The sequence below is a fragment of the Ailuropoda melanoleuca genome, chromosome 3 (assembly GCF_002007445.2).
Source record: "Ailuropoda melanoleuca isolate Jingjing chromosome 3, ASM200744v2, whole genome shotgun sequence".
NCBI lineage: Eukaryota > Metazoa > Chordata > Mammalia > Carnivora > Ursidae > Ailuropoda > Ailuropoda melanoleuca.
The window spans coordinates 27,830,345-27,848,055 of NC_048220.1; the positions used below are offsets into that span (position 1 = coordinate 27,830,345).

A 17,711-nucleotide genomic window follows, 5' to 3' on the forward strand; every position below is an offset into this window, starting at 1 on the left:
GCCTTGGTGCACAACAGACCATTTGGCCTTGGGAGCTTGTAGAAATGGGGAGGGAGGAGATGTGGGGAGTATGTGGAGAGTCTGATTCGTTGGTGTGCGGTGGTCCTGTCACTGCATGCTTCACAAGACCCCGGGGGAGGCCTTGGCTCTCACTTTGAGGCTTGACCCCTTATGACCTCACCCAGGAGTCAGAGCTGGGAGTCCCACAGAGATCAGAGGTCATGGCAATTAGCACCCTCACTGCACAGACTGGGAAATTGAGAGAGGAGAAGGGACTGTCTAGGGTCACCCCATAAGGTAGGGGCTTCATGGTTAAGAGTATGGGCTCTTGGGGCACCTGGGTGGCTCAGTCTTTGCCTTCAGCTCAGGTCATGACCCCAGGGTTCTGGGATTGATCCCCACATCTGGCTCCATGTTTCGTAGGGAGTCTGCCTTTCCCCCAGCTCATGTTCTCTCTCACTCTCTCTCAAATAAATAAATAAAAATCTTTAAAAAAACAAAAAGTACAGGCTCTCTTGGCTCTGCCGCTAATCAGCTGCGTGCTGGAGGACAGATGAGCTGAACTGCCTGTGCCTTGGTTTCCTCAGTTGTAAAATGCACGCTGACAGTTACAACACATCGAAACGATGTGTAGCTTCTGAGGGGCACCGCGTGGCAAGTGCTGAGTGCCAGTCCAGGTGCCTAGAAACTGCATGATAAAGGTCAGCCTTGATTATCATTGGTAGCTCTGTTAGAACCAGGACTGGAACTCAGGTCTGCGGTTCAGATAGTAGTTTAGGGGCACAGAGCCGGGCCCAGCTGTCTCTGGTTCCCCAAGTCTGGTCGTTCAGGGACTCCACCGGGTCCTGGGCAGGGAAGAGTGGGTGTGGGGTAGGAGGCAGTCCCCTGGGGGTGGTCTCATCTGTGAGTTTCCACCCCCACCCCACTCCCAAGCCCTAGTGCCTGTGCATGTGGGTATCCTTTTTCAGTCTCGGGAAGTCTTTCCATCACACAACCCTAGCAGTTACACATGTCCATCTGCTGAGTGCTCGAAGCATTGCCCCTGCTAGACCCACGTCCAGCTACACTACTCCCTCTTCCTCCCCCCTCTTCCTCCTCCTTTTTTCAAGTTTATTTCTTTATTTACTTACTTATTTAGGTAATCTCTACACCCATCGTGGGGCTTGAACTTACGCCCCCAAGATCGCATGTTCCGAATGGGCCAGCCAGGAGACCCCCAGCTATACTTCTTTGTTGGATTTTCTGTGCTGATGGGGAAGAGGCCAGGTAGCTGAGCCACTTCCCAAGGGATGGTGGTGGGACAGGGAGTGTTGACGTTGGGTATTTTGGGGGCGGGAACAGGATGGGAAGAAGGTGCCCAAGTTGGAAAGGTCTTTGGGGATGTGGGATCCCACCTCCCTTTGGAGCTGAATGAAGATGTTGGACAAAAATGTGCCCAGAACATAGGGCTAGTGTCTGCTTCATTCAGGGCCTTTGGGCCTCCTGGTTTCTGAAGTAGGGATTGTGGTCAGAATGCTAGAAGGACTTCCTGTAAACCAGGGCTATGTTCTGGAGAGGGTCCTCAGGTGGTCCCTGGACATAAGAGGATTCAAATCTGACTTTGGGAAGGGGGTGTATGTTTACCTGAGGCTGGGGGATGGCTGAGATGAGCTCTCAGAGCTCCTTCTTGGGCCTTAGTCAACAGAGGGCATTAGCTTTGGGCCCTGCTGTGCTCACACACAATTGCCCGCACATCTACCCCTGCTCAGCCATACTCGTCCAGTTTCACAGCAGCCCGTATATTCTCATGCATCCGCATGCACATCTGCACACACACATGAGAACCCCGCATGTGTGACACACACATGTGCACCTGTGCAGGAACACACACAGGCGTGCACTCGGGTACCCAGATGCACAGGAACTAACATGCCTATGCTCGTGGGTATCCCGATGTCCCCATGCACACATCAACACCTATGTGCACACGAACGCCTACCTTAACACCCATGTGCAGACACATGAGCGCACCTGCGCAAACGCCTAGGCATTTGCTCTCTCATCGGCTAATTCGTGTGTATGTGGATTGTCTGTTTCCCACAAGGACATGGCTTCTTTGCCAAGTGTCCCGGAGGACAGAGATTTGTTCAACCGTGCCTAGTGCTCAGAAGGTGTGCAATGCAGTGTTATTGGGAACAGATGAGTAAATGTATAAGTGTGTACGGGAACATGTGAGTCAATAATAACCGGATAGTAAAAGCACCCGCCCTTTCCTGAGCATGCGCTTTGTGTCTCATCCTGGGCTAAGTGCTGTCTTCACAGATAGCGTCTCATGTAAGCCTTGCAGCATCCCAGGAAGCAAGCACTATTATAATTTCTCTGTGGGCCTATGGGAACTGAGGCTCTGAGAAAGGGTTGTTGCCGGTATTGGCGTCCCAGGGCCCCCTGACAAAGTACCACATGCCGGGTGGCTTCACCCACAGACCTCTATTGTCTCACAGTTCTGGAGATGAGAAGTTCAAATCAAGATATTGGCAGCCTCCTCTTAAGGACTGTGAGGGAAGGAACTGTTCCAGTCCTCTGTCCTTGACTCGTAGATGGCCGTCTTCTCTCTGTCTCTTCAAATCGTCTTTCCTGTGTGCGTGTCTGTGGCCAAATTACCCCTTCTTGTAAAGACACCGGTTGGATTGGATGAGGGCCCACCCCAATGACCTCATTTTAATTTGATTATCTCTGTAAGGGCTCTTTCTCCAAATAAGGTCACATTCTGAGGTACCGGGGGTTAGGGACATCAGCATATGAATTTTGGGGAGGACACAATTCAACCCATAACACTACACAAGGTCACATATCTAGGAAGTAGGGTAAGCAGGATCCGATCCCAGGTCTGGAATGGCGGAACCCAGGGTTTCTCCTAGCCTGTGCCGCAGTGAGCGCGTGTGTGCGTGTCCTAGTGGCCACTCTGTAGTGCTCCATCTCCCACCAGCACGTGGGCATCCAGTGCCTGCTAGCATGAAGGGGTTGGCCCCTCGAGGCGCTGCCTCACTGGCTTGCCAGTAGCTTTAATGCTCCTTTGGCCATGATGTGGGCACCCAAAGCTATCCCCCGCGACCCTGGTGGCCACCTGCTGCCCGCCAAGTCCACATTGACAGGAGTGCTTGGAGATGCTCACAGGGGCCAGGGGCTGCCTGACCCCCCCCACCAGCTGCCATCTCAGATGCAGCAGCCTCATTTCAGAGGCTGCTGGCTTTGAAGTGCTCAGCCCAGTCAGGCGGGAAGCTGGAGCCCCTGTGGGGGCAGGGGGCAGTCACGAGGCTTTCCTGCGTCAGCTGGGGCAGCTAGGACCCGGCAGGCAGGCCCTGTGCCGACCTTTGTCCACAGCCTGAACCTTTCCTCACCCTCTCCTGCTCCTCTGAGCTTGGCTGGAGGTGCTGAATAAGAAACCTGGCCCTTGGGCCAAATGAAGGAGAAAAAGCCCCCAGTCTGATGGGGGAGTTGTAGCCTCAATCCTACAAGGACCCCAGACTTGGGAGGCATGGCCTCTGCCTTCAGGGATTTTTCAGTCTGAAAAGTCCTAGTTTGAATTTCTGAGTCTCAGTTTGCCCATCGGGGAAGTAAGGGTGAGAGTCCAGTTTGCTGTGAAGGTTCTGGGCGTTAACTGTGGTACAGAGGGACCAGGATTAACATGGGAATCTTACCCCCTGCATAGCTAGAGCTTTGGGGGGGATAATGATGAGGATGAGGATGACGATATGGTGATGGGTAATAGTGAGCACTGACCGCGCCTCAAGCTAAATGTAAACTGCATTCTTTACAGAACTATCTCATTTAATCCTTTTGAGAAGTCCAGGAGGCAGCTGCCGTCGCCGTGGCCATTTGCTCGGTGAAGAACCTGAGGTTTGGTGAGGTGGACTTGCCCGAAGTCGCACAGTGAAGGGAGTAGACATTCAACCCTGCTGTTACGGTTTCACAGGAGGTCCTGCAATTGCTTGAAGTTGGGGGTCCCCAGATGGAAGGCCTGGGGGTGAGACTCGACCTTGGCTGGTAATGGTTCTGCTTTTGGGGTCCCCACTCTCTGAGCCCTACCTCGCCTTGGTGGGTGTAGGGCTGAGGTATGCTCATAATGATGGTGACATGTATCCTTCATCAAGGCGAACCAAGCATCTGCCTCCACACCTTTGACCTTGGTCCTCACAGCAGTCCTGTGGGAATTATTCCTTCATTACAGATGATGATACAGAGTTGGAGTCAGTCTCCAGAGCAAGTCAGAAGGGGTGTGCGGGTCTCAAACTCAGGTCTCCTGACTCTGTGGGGATATACTCTCTGCTAGAGGCAGGCAAATGTCTTTGGGTAGTTTCAGACAAAAGTGTTCCCCAGTTACCTTCCTTATCCTGGGTTGCTGGAATTGTGTCTGAAGGTAGAGGCAGGTAAGGAGAACTTGTGGGTTCCCAGGAACCAACTCCCAGTAGCAACCCCGATGTTAATAGTTGACATGTAATGAACCCTCACTCCGTGGCAAGTGTGATGCTTACATGCATTTTCTCAGCCTTAGGATCCTTCTTAACAGATTCTTCGGGTGGCCCCTGCCAGCCAAGATGAGTAGACATAGGAATTTAATTCAAATAAGCCAATATTAGGGAGCACCTGCCATGAGCTAGGCACTGGGCTGGGCCCAAGGGCTGTAGGGGAGATCAAGGGCAACATCTGGGAGGCAGATGTGAGACATTGTGATAATATAGGGGAACAGCAAGATTGTGGGGGCACAGACACTGGGGCTAGGAAAGGGTCCCCAGAGGAAGTCATGTTGAAGCTGAGAACTGAGAGTTAATAGGATTTAGTCAGGCAAGAAAGGGTTGGGGGGAGGGGGAGAGTTCTAGGCTGAGAGAACAGCCTAGAACCAGAGGCCTGAAGGTGGCAAGAGAACAGCCCATCTGATGAACTTAAGGAGCCTCACGGTGGCCTAGGGAGGAGTGGAAGAGGGTAGCAGGGGCTGCCTAGGGGCATTGATTCAGGCACTACAGGCCAGGGTAAGAGGTCTGGTTTCCCCCGTGTGGTGTGGGATCCCCTGACCCAGATTCCATTCGGGCTTCCACATGGCCTGTTCCTATCTCCAAGACCCTGGCTCATCAGTCAGATCTGCCGATACACTGAACAGTAGGTGGAGTAGGAGTCCCTGTGCCCATTTTATAGATGAAGAAACTGAATCTTAGGGGTGAAGTATCGGTCCATTTTACCTGGTAAGGCCGGTAAGAGGGGCACTGGGCCCGGGCCCCAGACGCCTTCAGGCCGGTACTGAGCCAAGGGCCTAGACTATTTGCAGGACATCATTGTGGATTCTGGGGTGATGGTTGTGGGGTGAGGTAGGAGGACAGTCCTGTTTGGGGAAGCCCTGGGGCTGTAGAGGCAGGGCGGGGATTCCTCCCCCTGAAGTTCCAGGCCGGAGCGGGCTGCCGCCACCTCCCTCTTGCCCTCCATCCCCAGTGGCTGGCGGCGGGTGAGTCAGCCTGGATGAAGTCACCCGCTTCCACGCAGCCTGCGCCCCCTGACCTGGGAGGCGCCTGCCAGGGGCACCAGCCGAGCCGGAGGACAAGCTGGGCAGCTCTCCAGGTCACTCCCTTGCTGCTGATTTAGGGGGGCTTGGAGGTGTCCGGAGCCATCAGAAGCAGCTGGATGTCTGGGGCTGCGAGGCCCATAAGTCATGCAGCCACCCGCTGTTCCCTGCAGTGCTCCCCCAGAGGTCTATGATGAATCGCCGGGGACTGGGCTCATCAAAATCAGTTTATGCCAAAGGGAAATTAATTTCTGTTTCTCTGAGATGGGGTGCGGGGAAGGGAAGGGCAGCTCCAGAGGCAGGCCTGTGACAATGCTGCATGGAGGGGATGGAATCCTAGCGTGGCCACTGCGGTCCCTGGGCTAGAGGCCCCGCCCATTCCACAGAGCGGGTGACTGAGTCTTCAAAGGAGCCTCTTAGTCTTGGGAACAAGAACCCAGATTTTGTTCTTTATTCATTCTTTCTCTCCTCCTCCCTTCTCTATTTCTGTAAGTATTCATCGAGTGCCTCCTGTGTGCCAGGCGCTGCTCTGTGGCGGAAACACAGCAGTGCATAGGACTAAGTCCTGCTTTCCTGGAGCATTCCTTCTGGTTGGGTAGGACACACAGACTGGTAACAGACATATGGACAGTGTAAGGGGAGAGTGCTTGGCCAGCATTAAAATAAGGTGACATGACCGACTTTCCCAGCTGATCCGGTGTCAGGGAAGACCTCTCTGAAAAGTTGGGTAAGCTGATACTTGAGTTTGGGGATGAAGGTAACCCCATAGTCCTTAAGCAAATTTTCTCGAAATCCAGCTCTGTTGGGTCTGGGGCTGCGGTAGGAGGAGAGTGCATTTTAGAGGAAGGAACCAACTCTTGTAAAGGCAGGGATCTTCCAGCCAAGCCCTCCCCTGTGAGGCCATGTGCTCAGCCTGGGGCCTGGCTGTGTCGGTGGCTGGGGGGCAGGCTGTGTACATGGCTCCGCTTCCTGGAATGTCTGTTTTACTAGGAGGAGGTGCAGTAATTGAATACATTATTTTTATTAGAAACAAGCATGGATTGCTCATAGGGAAATTCATAAAATTCTTTAAAGATGAAAGAGGAGATGTCAAAGAAACATTGGGTGGGACAGCTGGCCCGGGCCCAGCGATCTGGTTTCACAGTTCGTGAGCCCTGGGGCTGATCTGTGGTAAGTTATGAGCCGTGGTGCCAGTCTTTTCCTCGCCCAGCTTTGCTGGAGTCCCTCTCCCTGTTAGGAGCCCTCAGTGGCTCCCCAAGGCCCAGTACCAAGAACAGCAGTTGTCAGCTTTTAGGCTGGGCAGAGTGCCTGTCTGAGTTCTCAGAACAATGCTATTAAGTGGTTCCTTTGATTATTTCCATTTTGCAGATAAGGAAACTGAGCCTCAGGGAAGGGGGGAGACTTTTCTAAGGTCCCCAGCTGGTCAGTGGCAAAGTCAGGATTCAAACTCACAGCCTGAGTCATTCTCTCTGCGGTTTTGGCGGTAGCTGCATCCTTCTCTTCCTTAGTCTTGACCCACTTTCCCATGATCCTCTGCTCCACCACCTGAGCACATGGCCCCTCGGCTGCTCCCCAAACATGCTGCACAGGTTCCCACCTGGGAGCCTTTGCATGTGCTGTTCCTTCCGCCTGGAGTCCCTTCCCTCTCCATCTCTTTGTTGTAACCCTAACCATTCTTCACGGTTTAGGTCAGCTTCTTCCTCACCCCCCAAGTCACGTGTTTATCCTCACAAACACGGAGGCTGCCCTTTATCACTTATGTCCCTCAGTCCTATTGGGCTATTCTCTGGGCCCTTCTCACATGTGGTTTGTGTGCCCAGGGATTGGAGTATGACAGTCCAGGATTTAGATTCTCGTCTCATTTCTGTCACGTATTGACTCTGCAATCTTGGCGGAAAACAACCTTTGTAAGCCTCAGTTTCTTCATTAGGAAAGCGGGGCTGTAGTGGGGAGCACAGAGAGGATGAATTAGAAGCTCAGCTCAGGGTCCAATTAGCACTGAAAAAATGGTGACTATTGCTACGTAGCCGTTCCCAGCCTCAGTTTCTTCATCTGTAAAGTGGGGGAAATAGGGAAAATACAGTAATTCAATGCTCCCTTGTAAGGTGGTCGTCCTAAAAGGGCACCGCGAGCGTCTGCCCCACAGCCAGTTGGCGCTCAGCCAGAGAGGGCAGCTCTAGCGACTCACCACGGCTCTTTCCCTCCCAGGCGCAGCCCAGGGCTCTGTGGCTTGGAGAATATTTTTTTCAGTAGAAGTTGAGGTAAGCTTAAGTTTCCGAGGGCTATGGCCTTCCTCAGTCCAGGCAGCCCTCACACACAGCCTGGTGGGAGAAAGGGAAATGACTTGGTGCCCACAACATCTCTATCATCCCCATCATCCTCATCATCATTAATTTTTTGGTATGGGCAGCTGGTATTTTCTTCATTTGATGTAAAGCACTTGGGGCAAACTTTGCTGTTCTCGGTCTATAACCTAGTATGTATGTATGTATGTATGTATGTATTTATTTTAAAAAGATTTTATTTATTTATTTGACAGAGATAGAGACAGCCAGCGAGAGAGCGAACACAAGCAGGGGGAGTGGGAGAGGAAGAAGCAGGCTCATAGTGGAAGAGCCTGATGTGGGGCTCGATCCCATAACGCTGGGATCACGCCCTGAGCCGAAGGCAGACGCTTAACCGCTGTGCCACCCAGGCGCCCCTGTAACCTAGTATTTAAGTACGGTTAGTGGCTGCACGTGCAGCTTCAAGCAAAGCCTCCAGTTCCTTCCAAACAGACAGCCGCCTGGAGTCCTTCCTAAGTTTCAATTTGGGGGTGCCCTCTATCAAGCCTTCCTTGGTTATGAAGCAAATTCTCTGGAAACTGCGTTTTTAGTGCTGGGGGTGGGAGTGAGGGAAGACCCCAGCTCCTCACAGAAGGAGGCCTTGTCTTCAGCCACCTTCGCAGGGGAGACCAGGTGTGAATGACATTAGCAGAAAGCTGGGCTGACCCAGGGGCAGGCTGGGAAATCTACTTTGAGGTGGGGGAAGGGGTTCTCCTTAGAAGGCCAATGGGGCCTCCTTCCCTAAAGAACTGCAACCTTTCCTACCCATTCTTCGGGGCACCTGTCAGTTCCCTTTCAGAGCTGAGACGACTGAGTACCAGTGGTCCTCATCTTGGGGCTATTTCTCTAGGGAGCACGATTGATCCGACTTCAGAAGTACAGAGACAGCCAATGGGAGGCATGATTGTGTCTCCTTTTTGGGCCACAATCAATGGAAATGGAGCTTTTCAGAGAAAGAGGTTCTGTCCAGAGGGCACCTCTTGAGTGTGGAGGTCTCTGCAGACTGGCTGTTCCCCTGGGTGCCCAGGTGTCCCTCTCTACTAGTTGGGGTCTGAGCATCAGTTTGTAAACATTGGCGAGGAGCTGGGGAAACTACCCAATAGTTCAGAAAATCGGATTCAGATGAGAGAAAGGGGGCGGCACACCCTGTGAAGACACTACCTTTTTGGTTCATGGTGCCTGAGAATTTTAATGGATCCTTTGCCCGGAGGGACATGGAGACGGGGGAGCAGCTAGGCCTCCAGGTAGCCGGTAGCCTCTTCCTCCCCTCTCCAGTGTTCCATAGCCCCACGTACCTGGTACCTGAGGACGACACAGGCTTTGCAGTGAGTGACAAAGCAGATGGTGTGTGGTGTCAGGAGGGGAGAGAACTGGGGCCTTTACGGGCAGTCTCTACTGCCTCTGCCCTTGGGCGTTGGGGGTCCAGCCATCCTTATTGTGTATTCAGTTATTTAGTCAACAGTGTTTCTTGAGATCCCCCACGGCCTGGACCGCTTGACCGCCCCCCCCCATATGTCCTCAGGAAAGCCCTCAAGGGGCTCACCAACAAGAGAGATAGGTCTGAGGTTGGTGATGCTCCCACAAAGGCCCCTAATCTGGTTACGAAGCCACAGTGGACTGCCTGGGTTCCTGTTATGAGCACCACCACTTACTGGCTGTGTGACCTTGATAAAGTTCCTTAACCTTGCTGTGCTTTACTTTCCTCATCTTTAAAATGGGAAGAATAAGAGGTGCCTGGCTGGCTCAGTCGGTAGAGCATGCAGCTCTCCATCTCAGGGATGCGGCCCCACGTTGGGTGTAGAGATGACTTAAAAGTAAAATCTTAAAAAAAAAAAAAAAAAAGGAAATAATAATAGGACCTACCTCAAAAGGTTGTTGTGAGGATTTAATGAGTTAATTCCTGTAAATACCCCTTAGAATAGTGCCAACCACACAGTAAGTATTCTGTAAGTATTAAATAAAAAATAAAAACTGCTGCCACTTAATGAGTAAGACTTGGCAAACAGACAGATGGGAAAGAGTGTCTTCGGCAAAGAGAACAAAGGCCTGGATGTGAGAAAGTAGGCACCTCCAAGAACTCTGCTCTGTGTCACCTGGTGGGGGTGACTGATGGCTGGTTGAAAGCTGGGGCTGGTCACTCCTCTCCCATCCTGTCCACTGCCACGGTGTGGTCTTGGGGCTGATCAGGCTTGGCCGGAGATGCGGCTGCGTCCACTGTCCCGGCCACACCCTCTCACCAGGCCTCTGGCGACCCTGCCTGCCTGTGAGCTCGCTCTGGCTAGGCCCTGCTGGGCATTCCTTGTGGGCACCTGGAGCTCCCTGTTTGTAGGGAAGCCCCTGGGGCAGGAGGTTGCTCTCTGAACAATAGCCTAAAGGAAAATGAAAACTCGCCCAGACTAGGGGAGGAGGGAGGACGTTCCAGGCCCAGGGAACAACCTGAGGGAGAGATCCCCACTCAGAGGAGAAACAAAGACTTTGGGGTCCAGCTTAAGCTCTGGGCTTAGGGGCCCTCTTTGGATCCGTTTTATCAGGCAGTTTGGATTGTCCTCACCTTGCCCTCTGGCCCCAGCATGGGTGGTGGCCTCCGAGGTTAAAGTCCAGTCTTGTTCCAGGGCCAGCCCAGAAGCTGGAGGTAGGGGTGCCAGTTGCCTGGGTTCCTCCCTCCCACTCCAGAGCCAGGAGGGTTTGGCAAAGCAACAAGGCAGCCTTTGTGTCCCTCCATGGGTCTAGGCAGGTCTGGCCCAGCCTAAGCTGCCGCTGGTTTCAGTGCCCTGTGATCCTGTCCAGGCAGTGCAGGGCGGGGCTGGCCAGGCGTCCTCAGGGTTCCCAATGTGGCTGCCTTGTGTCCCCTGCACCCCGCCAGGGCTCCCCAGGGGAGGATACCTGTGCCATGGAGTACAGGGTCGTGGGGGCACTGGCAGCGAGGACCACCAGAGCAGGTAGTGGGTGGGTGGGAGATGTGCACAGAGGCGGGGGGTGGGAACTGAGTGCATGGGAAGGCTCCCGTGTGTCACAGCATGTGCCTGGGGGGTACCCCGGGGTGAGTCCGTGAGTGTGCACTGGGGTGAGGATGTGCTTCTGAGTGTGAGGGTCTGGGCTGCGGCGCATGAGCAGCCCCCAGCCTGCTCAGAACAGAGCACTGCTGTCTTGCAGCAGCGGCAACAACGAGGCCTCTCTCTTGGCACATAATGTCCCCTCTGTATTGTCTGCTGTGCAGTGGTGACGATAATTTTAAGGCCTAAATCCTTTTCGTGGGGGTGGGGCGGGGGTGGGGGAGGATGGAGGCATCTGGGGAGGGCTGGAGCTTCTAGGCGGGTTTCAGCCTGTGTGCAGGGAGGTCTGTTGTGTGTTTGAGGCCTCTCCCGACATACTGACAACCCCTACAGGGGCAGCAGAGAGAAGCAGGGACTCCCAGAAGCCTCTGCCAGAACAACCCCGCCCCCCCAAGTCACACCCTTCCCGCCCATCTGCTTAGACTTCAAGGCCTGGGGCTGGGACCTCATCAAAGGAGCTAGCTCTGATAGCCCCTTTCCCTCACTGCCTGTGTCTGCTGACCCAGATGTTTCTTCATGTCTACCCCTAGTCTTTCTTGCTGTGGAAGCACTAGGCCAGCAATTGTCAACCATTTTGTTGTCAGCATGCCTTTACAGGCTTAAAAATATTGAGGACCCCAAAGAACTTTTGTTTATGTGGGTTATATCTGTCAAGATTTACCATATTAGTGGGGGGCCTGGGTGGCTCAGTCAGTTAAGTATCTGTCTTTGGCTCAGGTCGTGGTCCCGGGGTCCTGGGATGGAGCCCGCTCCTCTTTCTCTCCCTCTGACCCCCCCTTCTCTCTCTCTCTCTCTCAAATCAATACAATCTTAAAAAAAAAAAAAAGATTTACCATATTAGAAATTAAAACTAAGAAAATTTAAGAATGCGTATTCATTTATTTTAAAATAACAGTAGTGGTTCATTCCATGTTAATGTGGATAATATACTTTCATGAAAAATAACTTTATTTTCCAGAACAAAACAAAATTAGCAGGAAGAGTGGCATTGTTTTTACATTTTTGCAATCTCATTAGTATCTGCCGTACTAGAACAAACAGCCCCCTTGGGGTTGGATTCTAGTGTCTGCTCTTGCTTTCAATTTATTGTAGTCTGTTGTTTTTCTGTTGTTGAAGTAGAGGAAGAAAATCTGGCCTCACACACGTCTCTGGCTGGAAAAGTGAGGAGTATTTTCATAGCCTTTTCAGATAATTTGATACTACACCAAAACTTGACAAGTGGCAGTTTCTTAAAGGTTAGTTGCCATGTAGAATCTGAAACCCTATCAATGACCTTTTCATATTCTGTTACATGAAGGTCCATTTGTCTATCTTGCACTTTAAATGTATCTCTTGCCCACGCATGATTTTATAACACCACGCACTGGTCATTTAGAGAACATTAGTTCATTCAGTTATGCAAACCTCTCAAATGTTAACCCATTTCATTATATATAATATTTAATAATCACATCTATCCACACCACCACGAATTTCATCAGAATGTTTCAGGCGGGGCGCCTGGGTGGCTCAGTCGTTAAGCATCTGCCTTCAGCTCAGGTCTTCATCCCAGGGTCCTGGGATCGACCTGGCATTGGGCTCCCTGCTCGGCGGGGAGCCTGCTTCTCCTTCTTCCTCTGCCTGCTGCTCCCTTTGCTTGTGCCCACTCTATCTCTGTCAAATAAATAAAAATAAAATCTTTAAAAAAATGTATCAGGAAGCAGTCAAGCTTTTGGTGACCTCTCTACGTATCCCAAAATTCAAAATTTTGCTTCAAAAAATAGAATTTTATCATTGGTAATAAGTACTGTAGTTATTTTCCTTGAAGTGACAGGCTCACTTGATTACTTTAGAGAGAATATCTGCAAATACCCACGTCTAAAGTTTGTCCGACTTTCTTTATGAGGTTCCATAAAAAAAGCAGCTAGTTCAACTTGTAACTCGAACAACTGCACAAGCGCTTTTCCTGGAGGCCACAATCACACTCTGGTATGTTACAGAAGTGCTTTGTGTGAATTTCCCACACACAACATTAAAGAGATGTGTACACAAGGGTTGAGATTTAATACAGTTACTAATTTTATTGCTTCACTTCAACATTCTCCCTTTCTTCTTCTCCTCCTCCTCCTCCTTCTTCTTTTTTTTTAAGTAGGCTCCATGCCCAACGTGGGGCTCAAACTCACGACTCCAAGATCAAGAGTCACATGCTCTATCGACTGAGCCAGCCAGGCGCCCCAACAAGGACATTCCTAAGTGAAATGAGCTAGTTTTTGTTTTTTTAATGGCTGCTTCTAACACTGACAATATTATGACTCCTGGTATATCTTGGTGTTACCCTCTTGATTTGTGCTAAGCCACCAGTGGTTTTACCCAGCATTGCTTTTGCAGCATCAGTGCAAATCTCAACATGGTAAAAAGGTCAACTAATGTCTTAGTATTGTTAGTAAAATAATTTTGACTTCACCTACCCCTGAGAAGATCTTGGAGACTCCCAGGGGTCCGTGGGCCCTGCTTTGAGAACTGCTGCACTAGGTTATCTGGCCTCACTTTGTTCCTCAGTGGTGATGACTGCGTCTTGTGTATATGTCACTGACTAGGACACTGAGGTCCAGTGGAAGCCCACAGGGGGCCTTATCTCTCATTCCAGCACTGGGGTGAAATTTTTTTTTCCTGGCAGGCACTGGGGGGACTTCTCAAGGGAGGCTGCATGGATCTGATGAATGGGCAGAATGCCAGAATGTGGGGGGTGGGCACCTGGGAATGCATTCTCAGGGAAGGGAACAGCATTGGCAAAGGCCTAGGGAAAAGAACACAGGATGAGGCCCGATAACAAGGGCCTCGAATGCCAGCCCCAGGCAATGGCGCCATGGAACCGTGTTGACAGGTGAAGCAGCCAATGAGATGTGCCCAGAGATAAGGAGGGCCCTGGTCCTCACCAGCTGGCCTTCCCAAGCCAGCTGGCCTCAGGGTTGTGTCCTTAGGGTAGGGTTAACATAAGGCTACTCAGATAGACTTACCTTTCGTGAGCATGACTGGCTGAGTGTGGTCTCCTGACTAGAATTCCCTGCTGAAAAGTGTCTCCACGGGTTTCTGCAGACTGTCAGCTTCTCTTTTCCTTTGTTTTGGCTTTTGTGGTGAGAGTGCCTAGCCTCACCCAGCTTCTAGAGCCACGCACGAACGTGCTGGTGACTTGGGCAGAGGTGGCTGCGGAAGGGAGGGATTTGTAGTGCGGGGGTGTCCGTGTGTTACGAGGGCCTTGGCCCCCATGCCGTGAAAGTGGGGTCTTCAGAGCTGACCCTGAAAAAGGGACTGCTTCCTCTCTCCACTCCAGGCCCGGCCTGCCCTTCTCCTCCTCCAGCGGGCCTGTGTCCCTGCCCTCCCTTGTCCCCCTGAGCTGTGAAAACTCAGGTCCCGGCCAGGTCTGACACGAGGAGCCAGACCTCAGTTTCTTGCAGGACAGGCCTCTACGTCCTGCCGTGCACATCTGTGCTCCTGGGCTGGGGGCCTGGGCCTCTGTGGGCGTGCCACACACGTGTCCACGGCTGTGCTGTGGGAGCGTGTAGTTGTGTCTTGTGCCGTGTGTTTGTGACTGTCGCACGTGATGTGCTGTGTGGCACACGTCTGTGAGCTTGTACGCTCTGCCATGTATGCTGAGTTGCGCGTGTGTCTGCTCTTGTGTCTTTCATTGGGTGGCATGTATGTATACAGTTTTGTATATCTTTGGGGGGTGCGAGGGTCACTGTGGTGGGTGTGTTTTTGTGCGATGGTTTGTCAGTGTCGATCTTGGCCCAGCCCCAGAAGAAGGTCTGCTGAGGCGCTGGGGGTGGGGACTGTGCCCTGACAGGGAGCCCACAACCAGGAGGTCTGACTGGGAAATGACATGTCCTCACTGGCCCAGAGAGCATTGCAAGCCCTCAAAGAGCCCCTGTCCAGCTTTCCTGCCCCTGGCCAGGCAGGATGGGTGGCTGGGAAAGGGGCGTGAGGGAACCCAAACAACCTTGGCCCACCTCCCACACCTTGCTGGCACTTGAGCCTGGTGGTTGTGGCCCGGTGCCCTGGGCCTGCCCTCCCGAGGCTCCAAGCCCTGTGTGTTGTGGGGGTTGGGTAGGGGCCAGAGACACACTCAGGTTGGCCCTTGTGGCCAGCTTCAGCTCATAATGGACCACAGAGGCAAAGCTGGTCCTGGGCGTTGTTGGGCCTGGGGCTGGGGCTGCGGGGAGGACCAGCCCCACTGAGCCAGCCCTGACCCTAAGTTCATTACGTGTGTCATTAATTCAACAGATGTGTATCGTACGTGTGCTGTGTTCCGGGCCTGGCTTTAGGTGTTGGGAATATAGCAGTCACCTCGCTGAATCAGCCGGGAGAGGAGAGACTGCTGCTGTGTGTCTCACAAATGGAGAAACAGACCCCAAGAAGTTAAGTGAGTTGCCCAAAGTCACAGCAACGCTGAGATTTGAATCCAGGCCTGTCTCATGCCAGAGCACCCCTCCCCCGCCCTTGATTCTCACAGTTACAGTCTGTGTGTCCACTGAGCTAGGACCAGCAGGGTAAGGGGCTGGGCAGGGGATGCTTGGCTAGCCTCGAGCTCCAGGCTGTATCGGCTGACGCGGAGGAGTGGGTACGGCAACTGAATCGGCTCCTAGTTGCTCTGCAGGGAAGGCGGTCTGCCTGGCGTGGTCTCTCCAGGTGGTGCAGAAAGGTGATCAGGTAGAGACTCAGGTGTGGGAAGGAAGTGGAGGGTACACCCTGTGTCTCTAGGATGCATGGGACCCAAGGGAGCACCTCATCGCTGGCTGTGTGACCTGGGATGCTTCACTGAGCCTTAGCTTCCTTATCTGTGAAGTGGGCCCAATAATCGCCCCTCCTAGTGGTACAATGCTTGTGGCCTGGTGCCTGGTGCACAGTAGGGCAGCTGGGGGGATTGGGCAGAGCTGGCAGTTGGCAGGGCCTCCCCAGGGCTCTCTGCTCAGTCCCAGGAAATGGGTAGGGGGTAGGGAGGAGGAGGAGCAGATGTGCCCACGGCTCACAAGAGCAGCCACATTTAGCCACCGAGTCGGGATTGAAATATTCCTGAGGGAGAAGAACCCTCAGGCTTCAGGGCTGCAACAGCTCGTCAGTGGGGAGCGGGGAAGGGATGTTGTCACCATCTGCCTCGTGTCTGTCTGCGACTAAAATAATACTGGGGTGAGACTCGCCGCAGGCACGGGCCCAGCCGCAAGGTTCCCCGGAAGAGGGAGGGGCCAGGGGGTGCTGGCAGGCTCCTGGGGTGGGGGATCAGCCTCCTGAGCGCAGGGCCAGGGGACCCCCAGGACCTGGCTGTGGTCTGCTCCAGAGGGGAGACAGAGTGTGTGCTGAGATCCCAGGAAGCAGGGGCAACAACAGAAACAAAACAGGAGGGACAGACAAATCGCCTGATTCAGCTTCCATGAACTGATCCAGAATATTGAAACCAGAAAACGTAGCAAGAATCTATTTTAATTTCAGCCGACGTATAAGTTTTGGGTCTATGGTTTACTGTGGTTTTTATTTTGAATCAAATATGGAGAATGTTCCATAATCTCCTCAGAGCTCAGGGCTCCGGGGACTGAGTGCCTGCCTTTCCCACTGGGCACACGAGTCACGTGCCAACTGCCTCTGGGCATTGGTACCCCCAGGCCTGGGCAGGTGCCCCCATAGATAGGGACCTGGCCGGGAGCCTGATGCTCGGCCTCTGGGCAGTGAAGCAGTCACGTCTGGTCTTTTGCTGCGGGTCTCGCCAGACACGAGCAGTTGGGTATTTTTGTTTTTACAGAGAGAACAGACCCATGACCTCAGAGGTTTATTTTAACAGCGGAAACACCCTAACTGTGGGTTGCTGTGTGCTGACACCGTTCGGGGCTGTCCAGTCAGCAGGCAACACTTGAGCACCTACTGTGTGCCAGCCGAGAGCTGGGATAGCCGGGGCCGCTCTCGGCACACGAGGCCAGCCACCTGAGTGCCTGGGCGGGGGCGGGGGTGTTACCGAGGGGGGCAGGATATGGCATGAAACCAGCTGTTGTCCTAGAGAGGTGACAGATGCACTCCACCTTGAAGAGGAGAAAGGTGGTGACAGCAGAGGGGAGAGGGGAAGATGCCCCAGGCAGAGGGAACCTCGAATACACAGACCACCACCCCTCCGTGGCTGTCTCTGTGGCAAGGGTCTGCAAGTCTTCGCTGCGACGTGGAGCCCGTCCTGTGGGTCTGCTTTTCATGTGTTTCCCAGTCAGTCCTTACCAGCTTCTCAGGAGGTCGGTACGCTTAGTGCCCATCTTGTGGGGAGGACATTGAGTCTCAGAGATGTCTCTTCCCTGGTGGCAGAGGCCTGGCCTCGAGTTACAGTGTGCCAGCCCTGCACAGTGCCTGCTGTGCCCTGAGCCAGGGTGCTTCCTGGACGCACACTCCAGAATGTCCCCGGATGGCTGGGGTCTCTCGTCTCCATCTGGGTAGAGTGACCAAAGGAAACTCTCCAGGCTGTGTGAGAGTGTGTGTACGTGGGGAGAGGGTTGCAGGGGGGAGCCTGGAGACCCCTGCTTTACAACCTTTCGTAAATCTCTTTAGCCTCTGAGCCTCAGTTTCCTCATCTGCGAAATGGGGCTATAGCTGCTGTGCAGGCTCCCGGAGAGGATTAAAAGGGAAAGCAGGTTTGAGAAGTCCTCTGTGAGCTCAGTGAGACTCCACTCGGGACTGATTCTCCTCCAAACACCAGGAGCCGTCTTCCCAGAACAATCCAGCCACCAAGATTTCCCTGCAGCTGACAGGCTCCCGCCACCACAGCAGCCACCACTGTGAATTATTCAGGACCCTCCA

General features: G+C 53.1%; 1 protein-coding gene across 2 annotated transcripts in view; it reads left to right on the plus strand.

Annotated features, from left to right (window-relative positions):
- Nucleotides 1–17,711, plus strand: part of PSD2 (pleckstrin and Sec7 domain containing 2) — a 122,308-nt gene that overhangs the window by 10,594 nt on the left and 94,003 nt on the right. Inside the window, exon 1 of one of the 2 annotated variants that reach the window (XM_034656116.1) lies at nucleotides 15,168–15,306. The exons of the other annotated variant lie outside the window; for it this stretch is intronic. The gene's annotated coding sequence lies outside the window, so the exon portion shown is untranslated. Of the gene's footprint in view, nucleotides 1–15,167; nucleotides 15,307–17,711 lie in introns of those variants that run through there. 2 annotated transcript variants of the gene reach the window in all.